Below are 11,203 nucleotides of genomic sequence, written 5' to 3'. Positions count from 1 at the left end.
AAGAGTTGGTAGAACCTGGAAGGGCAGAAAAGGTGTGGTCCAGCCACTTAGGCTCTGGTTCTGAACTCAGGCCTGGGGGCCTAATAAGGGTGCCTTTTATTTTTCTGTAAACCTCTACCTCCAGGTACAAATGACTAATCAAAAGTGTAACCATAGGCTAGGCACAGTAGCTCACACCTGTAATCCCAGTGCCTTGGGAGGTCAAGGGGGGCAGATCACCTGAGATCAGGAGTTCAAGACCACCCTGGCCAACATGGTGAAAACCCGTCTCTACCAAAAATACAAAAAGTTAGCCGGGCGTGGCCGCAGGCGACTATAATCCCACCTGCTTGGGAGGCTGAGGTAGAACTGCTTGAACCTGGGAGGTGGAGGCTGCAGTGAGCCGAGATCACGCCATTGCACTCCAGCCTGGGCAACAAGAGCAAAACTCTGTCTCAAACAAAACAAAACACAAAAAACCCAAAGTGTAATCCTACATAGAAAAAAAAAATCACTTGGCTCTTCCTCTGGGTCCTATCTTTTTTTTTTTGAGACGGAGTCTTGCTCTGTCACCAAGGCTGGAGTGCAGTGGCCGGATCTCAGCTCACTGCAACCTTCGCCTCCCGCCAGGTTCAAGCAATTCTCCTGCCTCAGCCTCCCGAGTGGCTGGGACTACAGGTGTCCGCCACCATGCCCGGCTACTTTTTTTTTTTTTTTTTTTTGAGACGGAGTCTCGCTCTATCGCCCAGGCTGGAGTGCAGTGGCCGGATCTCAGCTCACTGCAAGCTCCGCCTCCCGGGTTTACGCCATTCTCCTGCCTCAGCCTCCCGAGTAGCTGGGACTACAGGCGCCCGCCACCTCGCCCGGCTAGTTTTTTGTATTTTTTTAGTAGATACCGTGTTAGCCAGAATGATCTCGATCTCCTGACCTCGTGATCCACCTGCCTCAGCCTCCCAAAGTGCTGGGATTACAGGTGTGAGTCACCGCGCCCAGCCCCTCTCTGGGTCCTATCTTAAAAGTACTGTCAACGCACCCTGGGGATTTGGTCATTTGGAAAATACTCTTGATGTATTATTATAATTCACAAATCATCTTCCCCGCCAAAATCTCATTTGGTAACAACCTCATATAGTAGAAAAGGCATGCATTATCCCTGTTTTACAGATGAAAACACTGAGAGTCAGAAATTAAATGATCTGCCCCGTTACATAGCTAGCAAGTGATGGAGTAAGATGGCAAACCTAGGACTTCTGCTAATCTAGTGATTGTCCCAGGAGACCACACCGCGTTCGCCTGGAAGGGCTCTGGAGCACAGGAACATTTTCGGTATCCTCTGAAAGGGCTAAATGGAGGTCCTTCCAGTCTGGGCCCTGACAAACACTGGATGGAGTAAGGGAACGGTTAGGAAAATATGATTCACCAACATCCATCTCAGATGCCTGATCATGTTGTAAGAAAATAGTTCCATTATTAAGGGTGAGGTGAGGAGAGAACATATGTCTGGGTTTATGTATTAATGGCATTGAATCTTCTCAATTTAATAAATGAGATAACTAGGGCTCAAGGGTAAAGTGACTTCCTGGGCAAAGGAGACTTACTGAATTTCCCCTCACAAAACCTGAGGTAATTTCGTCATTCCCTCATTTCAACAATAGTATGATGGCAGGGTGCAGTGGCTCACTCCTATAATCCCAGCACTTTGGGAGGCCAAGGTAAGTGTATAACCTGAGGTCAGGAGTTCGACACCAGCCTGGCCAACACAGTAAAACGCCATCTCCACTAAAAATACATAAAATCAGCCAGGCGTGGTGGCGGGTGCCTGTAGTCCCAGCGACTCGGGAGGCTGAGGCAGGAGAACAGCGTGAACCCGGGAAACAGAGATTCCAGTGAGCCGAGATTACGCCACTGCATTCCAGCCTGGGCGAGAGAGCGAGACTCCATCTCAAAAAAAAAAAAAAAAAGACAAATGGGGCTTCTGAAAAAAAATGGACCGCTACCAACTGACAGAACGAACAAGGCAGAACTCCTAACCCTGAATCAGTCAGGGTCATGGCTTCTGCCTTCAACTGTGCCATGTAATTAAAAACGTGCCAAACTGTGATAAGCAATGTGGAGAACCCCCCAAAGCTACCCTCCATCACTGCCGGAAGGCGCCCCACAGCTAAGATCTGCTGTGCCGAACCTAGGCAGGCTCCCTGTCAGCAGATGCATAAACTCAACTCAAGATAGAGAAAAGCCACACTCAAGGGAAGTGCTGCCACATGAAGGCACCATGAGGCTCAACTTGGAAAACATTGTTTCAAAAACCTTGCAATCTGCTGGAAAGCAGTGTAGGGTGGGAGTGGGGAAGGTTTCAGACTGACCCCCAGTGATGATGGGCTGCAGGGCTTGACTTGTAGAATCTGGAAACACAGCTGCATTGGAGTCACACTTCCTCACACCGTCAGAGCTCAAAGACTGTGGCATCCTTTTATGTAGCCGCAGTAACCACCAGCATTGCTTTCTTAGATGACAAATACTGACTAAGGGTCATGTAAGTTGTTCTGGTGAGAGACAGCTTGGTAATCTGTAATGGCAAATTCTTCCCTCCCACCCCGAGACCCAGAGTTGGCTCCTGGCCAAGGCAACTCTGAGGGAGGCAGGGTAGCCTGTGAAAAGTGCTCTAGTATGAAAATTAGAAAACATGGATCCTGGCTGGGCGCGGTGGCTCACACCTGTAATCCCAGCACTTTGGGGGCTGAGGTGAATAGATCACAAGGTCAGGAGTTCAAGACCAGCCTGGCCAACATGGTGAAACCCCGTCTCTACTAAAAATACAGAAAGTAGCCGGGGGTGGTGGCACATGCCTGTAATCCCAGCTACTTGGGAGGCTGAGGCAGGAGAATTGCTTGAACCCGGGAGGCAGAGGTTGCAGGGAGCTGAGATCGCACCACTGCACTCCAGCCTGGGCGACAGAGCGAGACTCTGTCTCAAGAAAAAAAAGAAAGAAAGAAAACATGGATCCTACTCCCCTGTCTGCCTCTGACCAACTGCATTAAGCTGGGCGAGAAATTCTCCCTGTCTGGGCTCAGCTTCCTGATCTATAAAATGATGGAGTTAGCCTGTATCACCATGGCCCCTTCAACTCTAAATCATCAATGTTTTAAATTAGCTAATGTGGCCCTCCTGCTGGAAGTGTAAAGTATGGAGTTGCCTAACAGACTGCACAAAAGTAAAGAATGAAAAGAAATGAGAGCAGGAGAGTCACTTCAACTTGAAACTCACTTTGGTCATAAGAATAGCAAAGTAATGAGTTCAGACAGTTTGGGAGGAATAGAAGAGTACAAACTGCAAAACAGGAAATCCATTCTTGGCTGGCTATCAAAAAGCCATGAGCTGGTAAAAATTTAGGTTCATTTTAATTTTTAATTTCTTGAAAGTCATAAAGCCCTCAAATTAGTATATCGAGATGCCTGCTACTGAAACACAAAATTATTGTCTCCTGTCCCTGGCTTTTTAATCACTCTTGACTTCTTTAGTCCTGTGTCTGACGCTGTGATGGTTCCATTTCAGGAGCATTTGCTGCCTTGTTCTGTGGCTGGCAGATATCCTTGGCCTGCTCATCATGCTACCATCTTTAAGGACAATGCTCCAACACAGCCTTATATTACAGTTCTGTGTATACTAACCTTATCTCTCCAAATAGCTTCTGAACTTGCAGGGACTCCAATTTACACATCTTTGATCCCTCCAGTGCCTTGGCTGCAGCAGGCACTCAAATGGTTACTGAATGATTAAGAAAAGCACTTACCAGTCTTTTCAGGCATCTCAAGCTACATGGAAGGGTTTATATACCCAACCTAAGTTTAGACTACAAAATCATTTTTTTAAAAGGCATCATGTAGCAATAGAAAAGCTTATAAAAGTGAATTTTACAAACACTGAACCCAGATTTCCATAGAAAGGAGAAAAATATTTATTCCAAAAGATGGCAGAAATAAGAAATTCATCCTGAAAGTATGTTTGGTGTGATTCTGTTGAGATGGCTCTTCCCTCTGAACGTGCTCTCCTACTGACCACCCCACTGGAGTCTTGTTTGTCTTGCAGCAGTTTCTCAACACTTCACTGATTCCCAGGTGAGAAGGCAGAAGCCATCTTCAAATCCACAGATTCCAAGGAGAGAGTAATGTATCTCTCAGAAGAACAGCATCTTCTATCTTAGAAGAGTACATAATCGTCTTGTGGAGTCGGCACAGTTCAGGTTACGTAGGCACGTAATTCACCAAAGTATAAAAAAGGCGAAGGAAAACACGCTGCATTGTAGAATAAGGCATTCAAATGTGCTGTTAACGTTTAAGGCAGCTGATGGCCAAAACAGGCAAGTCAAGAAAGGTAGCAGGTTTGGAGGTGATTTTGCATCTAGAAGGCATTCTCTTCTTGCGACCTGCAAAACGAAACCATTCTGGTAACTAGTCCTCATACATTCCTCAGGAAGGCAAAAAGTTAACATCAAGAAAGTTAACCAGGCCAATACTTTAAAATGCATAGATGTTCAACAAAATATGAAACACAGGATAATCAACTTGGTGCACGTTTGGCCAGGTTTTGCAGGGCTGTGGCAAAAGGTCCAGTAACCAAGGACACTGCTGAAATGAGGAGCACAAGTAACACTCTATGTTACAGAACGCAGGAAGAATGAAGCTGACTGAGACTGATGGTGCTGGAATCTAATGATTTCACTGCAGTTTCAAGAGTCTGTAGTTTTCCCTTCCCTCTTACAGCATGGAGGGGAGGTTCCCACAGGCACGGCGAACTCTGCTCTGGGGCCAGGCTCCTGGGGAGCGGGCTCCTTGCATTGGTCTCGTACTGGAGGCTGCCCGCTAGCTTGCTCCCCGTTCTGGCTATCTCAAGTGTAGGTGACAAATGACACTTTTCTTTTTCTAGCAGTTTAAATTCAACACCATATATATGTATTTTTTTGACACAGGGTCTTGCTCTGCCATCCAGGCTGGAGTGCAGTGGCGGGATCTTGGCTCACTGCAGCCTCAATCTCCTGAGCCCAAATGATCCTCCTATCTCAGCCTCCCAAGTAGCTGGAACTACAGGTGCACACGAACACACTCAGCTAATTTTTATATTTTTTTTTTTGTAGAGACAGGGTTTAATCATGTTGCCCAGGTTGGGCTCCAACTCCTGGGCTCAAGCATTCTGCCCACCCCAGCCTCCCAAAGTGCTGGGATTACAGGCATGAGCCATCATGCCCAGCTGATTTTTAAATTTTTCATAGAAATGGAGTCTTGCGGCCGGGCGCGGTGGCTCAAGCCTGTAATCCCAGCACTTTGGGAGGCCGAGACGGGCGGATCACAAGGTCAGGAGATCGAGACCATCCTGGCTAACACGGTGAAACCCCGTCTCTACTAAAAAATACAAAAAACTAGCCGGGCGACGTGGCGGGCGCCTGTAGTCCCAGCTACTCGGGAGGCTGAGGCAGGAGAATGGCGTAAACCCGGGAGGCGGAGCTTGCAGTGGGCTGAGATCACACCACTGCACTTCAGCCTGGGTGTCAGAGCAAGACTCTGTCTCAAAATAAATAAATAAATAAACAAACAAATAAACAAATAAATAAAATGTAAGTGTGCATTATGTTAAACGGCAAAGTCATGCAGTTTGATTTTGGAATAAATTTTTATTTTTATTTATTTATTCTTGAGACAGGGTCTTCCTCTGTCACCCAGGCTGGAGTAAATGCAGTGGCACCATCATGGCTCACTGCAACTGCCACCTCCCAGGCTCAAGTTCCTCCCATCTCAGCCTCCCAAGTAGCTGGGACTACAGGCGTGTGCCACCACATCTGGCTAATTTTTGTATTTTTTTGTTGTTGTTGAGATGGGGTTTCGCCATGTTACCCAGGCTGGTCTCAAAATTCTGGGCTCGAGCAATCTGCCTATCTCAGCCTCCCAAAGCACTGGGATTACAAGTGGGAGCCACTGCGCCCAGCTGATTTTGGAGTACATTAAGGAAGCATGTGGTTTTTTTTTTTTGGAGATGGAGTCTTGCTCTGTTGTCCAGCCTGGAGCGCAGTCACGTGATCTCAACTCACTGCAAGCTCTGCCTCCCGGGTTCACGCCATTCTCCTGCCTCAGACTCCTGAGTAGCTGGGACTACAGGTGCCCGCCACCACACCCGGCTAATTTTTTGTATTTTTTAGTAGACACCGAGTTTCATTGTGTTAGCCAGGATGGTCTCGATCTCCTGACCTCATGATTCGCCCACCTTGGCCTCCCAAAGTGCTGGGATTACAGGTGTGAGCCACTGTGCCCAGCAAGGAAGCATGTATTCTTATCATCTTTGTTACAAAATAGCTGACTGGGGGTGGGGCTGGAGAACTTAATCAAAGGGTCCATATTCTCATTTTGCAAAATAAAGGAGTCATAAGGTTATTATCAGATAAAACTGACAAAAGGACGGATGCGGTGGCTCATGCCTGTAATCCCAGCACTTTGGGCGGCCATGGTGGGTGGACCACTTGAGGTCAGGAGTTTGAGAACAGCCTGGCCAACATGATGTACCCCATCTCTACTAAAAAAAACAAAAAAAACAAAAAAATAAGGCCGGGCACTGTGGCTCACGCCTGGAACCGCAGCACTTTGGGAAGCCGAGGCGGGCAGATCATGAGGTCAGGACATCAAGACCATCCTGGCTAACACAGTGAAACCCCGTGTCTACTAAAAATACAAAAAATTAGCCAGGTGTGGTGGTGGGCACCTATAGTCCCAGCTACTCGGAGGCTGAGGCAGGAGAATGGCGTAAACCCGGGAGGCGGAGCTTGCAGTGGGCTGAGATCACACCACTGCACTTCAGCCTGGGTGTCAGAGCAAGACTCTGTCTCAAATAATAAATAAATAAACAAACAAATAAACAAATAAATAAAATGTAAGTGTGCATTATGTTAAACGGCAAAGTCATGCAGTTTGATTTTGGAATAAATTTTTATTTTTATTTATTTATTCTTGAGACAGGGTCTTCCTCTGTCACCCAGGCTGGAGTAAATGCAGTGGCACCATCATGGCTCACTGCAACTGCCACCTCCCAGGCTCAAGTTCCTCCCATCTCAGCCTCCCAAGTAGCTGGGACTACAGGCGTGTGCCACCACATCTGGCTAATTTTTGTATTTTTTTGTTGTTGTTGAGATGGGGTTTCGCCATGTTACCCAGGCTGGTCTCAAAATTCTGGGCTCGAGCAATCTGCCTATCTCAGCCTCCCAAAGCACTGGGATTACAAGTGGGAGCCACTGCGCCCAGCTGATTTTGGAGTACATTAAGGAAGCATGTGGTTTTTTTTTTTTGGAGATGGAGTCTTGCTCTGTTGTCCAGCTGGAGCGCAGTCACGTGATCTCAACTCACTGCAAGCTCTGCCTCCCGGGTTCACGCCATTCTCCTGCCTCAGACTCCTGAGTAGCTGGGACTACAGGTGCCCGCCACCACACCCGGCTAATTTTTTGTATTTTTTAGTAGACACCGAGTTTCATTGTGTTAGCCAGGATGGTCTCGATCTCCTGACCTCATGATTCGCCCACCTTGGCCTCCCAAAGTGCTGGGATTACAGGTGTGAGCCACTGTGCCCAGCAAGGAAGCATGTATTCTTATCATCTTTGTTACAAAATAGCTGACTGGGGGTGGGGCTGGAGAACTTAATCAAAGGGTCCATATTCTCATTTTGCAAAATAAAGGAGTCATAAGGTTATTATCAGATAAAACTGACAAAAGGACAGATGCGGTGGCTCATGCCTGTAATCCCAGCACTTTGGGAGGCCATGGTGGGTGGACCACTTGAGGTCAGGAGTTTGAGAACAGCCTGGCCAACATGATGTACCCCATCTCTACTAAAAAAAACAAAAAAAACAAAAAAATAAGGCCGGGCACTGTGGCTCACGCCTGGAACCGCAGCACTTTGGGAAGCCGAGGCGGGCGGATCATGAGGTCAGGACATCAAGACCATCCTGGCTAACACAGTGAAACCCCGTGTCTACTAAAAATACAAAAAATTAGCCAGGTGTGGTGGTGGGCACCTATAGTCCCAGCTACTCGGGAGGCTGAGGCAGGAGAATGGTGTGAACCCGGGAGGCAGATTTCAGTGAGCCGAGATCACACCACTGCACTCCAGCCTGGGCGACAGACAGATCAAGACTCTGTCTCAAATAAATAAATAAATAAATAAACACAAAAATTAGCCAGGTGTGGTGGTGCGTGCCTGTAGTCCCAGCTATACAGGAGGCTGAGGCAGGAGAATTGCTTGAACCTGGGAGGTCAATGCTGCAGTGAGCCGAGATTGTGCCATTGCACTCCAGCCTGGGCAACGGAGCGAGATTCCATCTCAAATAAACAAACAAAAACCTGCCAATGTGCCAGGTGCGGTGGCTCACATCTGCAATTCCAGCACTCTGGGAGGCGGGGCGGATCACCTGAGATCAGGAGTTCAAGACCAGCCTGTACAACATGGTGAAACCCCATCTCTACTAAAAATACAAAAATTAGCCGGGTATGGTGGCACATTCCTATAATCCCAGCTACTCGGGAGGCTGAGGCACAAGAATCGCTTGAATCCGGGAGGTGGAGTTTGCAGTGAGCCAAGACTGTGCCACTATACTCCAGCCTGGGCAACAGAGTGAGACTCTGTCTCAAAAAAAAGAGACAAAACTGGCAATGAAGATAACATAAAAATATTAAGTCTAGAACCAAGAAATAAATCTGTTTGGGGAAGAGTAAGTGAACATATTTATTAAACGATATATTAGGCTTAAATTTTATCTTTTTAAAAATTTTAGATAAATTTGCAAAATAATTCCTTCTTTACCATGATATGTAAGGTTATATATTGTAGGAGATTAAATACAAGGAGTTAAGCATGTATTTAACAATTCAAGGCAATGTACCAAACGAATGGCAAAAACTGGAGAGCTAAATATGTTTAGAAAGAAAAGAAATCACTTTGAAACAAAGTAGCCAAGGAAGGATGTGCTAGGATTTGCCAGCTGGGCACTGAAAGAGAAAGCATCAGAAAGAATTAAGAGAGAATGGGTGAACTGAGGCAAGAAAGCAGAAGGAATTTTGACAGGAGAGTATATTTATTAAGTTGTTTTCTAAGTTAATGAATGTGGTAGGGTAGTGAGAGTCAGGAAAAACCAAGTAAAGCTAATGAGGTCAAGAACATGAAAACAGTAGGGCCCACACCACTAGGGCCTGGAGGGGAAAGTAGTGAGAAGGAAGGCAGACTGGGGTGGGAAGGCCTTGACAGTCAAGTCAGAGAGCTGGACATGGCCTGCAGGTTAGCTGTTCTTATCTGTTGTGGCTCGTGGGACTGCTGGTGACCCTGGCAAAAGTTGTGTGCTTACAACATTTTCTATCGCATTTCAAGGGGCATGTACTGTCTACAGTCAGAGACCTTAGGTTAAACAAAACAAAAAAACAAAACAAAACAAAACAAAACACCCTGCTGCAGGCCATAGAGAGCTACTGACAGTTTCTGAGGCAAGCTGATCTATTTCAGGAAGTTCCTCCACCAGGAAGATAAACAGGGTGGTGTTCTGTAGATAGATGAGGGTAGAACCAGGGAGACCAGATGAGCCCCTGCCATAATTCAGCACTGTAGTAAGTGGGGGCAGAAATGAGGGTACCTGAAGGAGGAATGGAAGGGAAGGGCAGACACAAGAGATATAATGAGAGCAGATGGATTTGAGGAAGAGGAGAAAAAAATGACGCCACAGGTTCTGACCCTGACAAGGCAAACTATGATATCGGGAACTGAAATGGAGACATGGCTGAGTTTGAAATGGCAGCAGAATACCCAGCCAGAGTACTCAGAGTAAAAGATAAACTATTTAACCACACAACACCTTGCACTGTTGAACTTCTCCCAAGTATGGCTTACTTCAACATCCCAACAGATCACAAATCCCTTTGCAGCCCCGTCTTCTTTGAAATCCCTACTTCAGTACTAGACACCTCACAAGCACTCAAGTATTTTTGGAATGCGTAGAAAAACAGCTCCCACAGGGCAGAGGCCTAATTATCAATATCCTCTATTTCTTTCCTGGCCCGGACTTTATAATAAAATAGATAGCATTTCTATGCCTTCAGACTGTGGTCAACCATCTCAGATCATGTATCAGGTAACAATGCTGTGCTAAACCAAGTAACTTCCAGGACACTGGGTCTGAAGCCGAAGCCACTCCTCCAAGGAAATTCCATAGTAGCAGCACACCCCACAAGGCTGTAGGAAAGTGAACATCAACAAAAACAGCAAACTTGACGTTAGAGTCCCACATACATCTTATGAAGTCACACTCAGGAATCTAAGGGAAGTAGACAAGGCTGGCAAAGCCAGGGATGGAGTGAGCACTGCTCTTAGGAGTACTGGATGCGTTTATTTCCAGCCAATAAACATAACGTGCTGTAACTCAGTCTCTCATCAGGCTGTGGTTCGGTTCTTCAATTCGGGAAAGAAAATCATGACAATTACATCGATCAAAGCAGCAAAAGATCAGCTATGTATTTAACAGTGTGTTCTTTGGATTGATTCCATTCCATCAATATAAAATTATTCTAAAGCTTTCATAACTGGTCCTCATTTTTCTCTGTTGAATACCATGTCTGGCTTACACCTACTTTCCAAATCTGGCCTCTTAAAAGAGATCATGTACAAAATCAAACATTTTTCCTTATCAGGTGAGGTCAGACCTAAATCTACTTTCTAAACTCCTTTATCATCTCACCATTAGGTAAAAGTTCAAAATTCAAAAGGTTAAACAGAGCTCAATCCTTTGACTTTACCATCCAAAAAGTGAAGTCAGCCTGTCTTTTGTTTGTTTTTTTTTTTTTTTTTTTTTTTTTTTTGAGACGGAGTCTTGCTCTGTCACCCAGGCTGGAGTGCAGTGGCCGGATCTCAGCTCACTGCAAGCTCTGTCTCCCGGGTTTACGCCATTCTCCTGCCTCAGCCTCCCGAGTAGCTGGGACTACAGGCGCCCGCCACGTCGCCCGGCTAGTTTTTTTTTTTTTGTATTTTTTAGTAGAGACGGGGTTTCACCGTGTTAGCCAGGATGGTCTCGATCTCCTGACCTTGTGATCCGCCCGTCTCGGCCTCCCAAAGTGCTGGGATTACAGGCTTGAGCCACCGCGCCGGCCTGTCTTAAGAGTCTGTCTGTTCTAATGCTAGGCAGAGATTAGATCTTTTGATGTGTTACCTCCAA

The 11,203-nt window shown here is 46.4% G+C and overlaps 1 protein-coding gene across 1 annotated transcript in view; it reads right to left on the bottom strand.

Moving 5' to 3' along the window:
* Nucleotides 1–3,910: 3,910 nt before the first annotated feature.
* The window catches only part of ATP6V0E1 (ATPase H+ transporting V0 subunit e1), a 49,805-nt gene continuing 42,512 nt past the window's right edge, over nucleotides 3,911–11,203 (bottom strand). Inside the window, exon 4 of the mRNA XM_033180312.1 lies at nucleotides 3,911–4,402. The gene's annotated coding sequence lies outside the window, so the exon portion shown is untranslated. The remainder of the gene's footprint in view (nucleotides 4,403–11,203) is intronic.

This window comes from Trachypithecus francoisi, unplaced genomic scaffold, assembly GCF_009764315.1.
Source record: "Trachypithecus francoisi isolate TF-2019V2 unplaced genomic scaffold, Tfra_2.0 Lachesis_group2, whole genome shotgun sequence".
Lineage (NCBI taxonomy): Eukaryota > Metazoa > Chordata > Mammalia > Primates > Cercopithecidae > Trachypithecus > Trachypithecus francoisi.
Note: the sequence above shows the minus strand (reverse complement) of the source record. Positions and strands in the feature narration are given on the sequence as shown.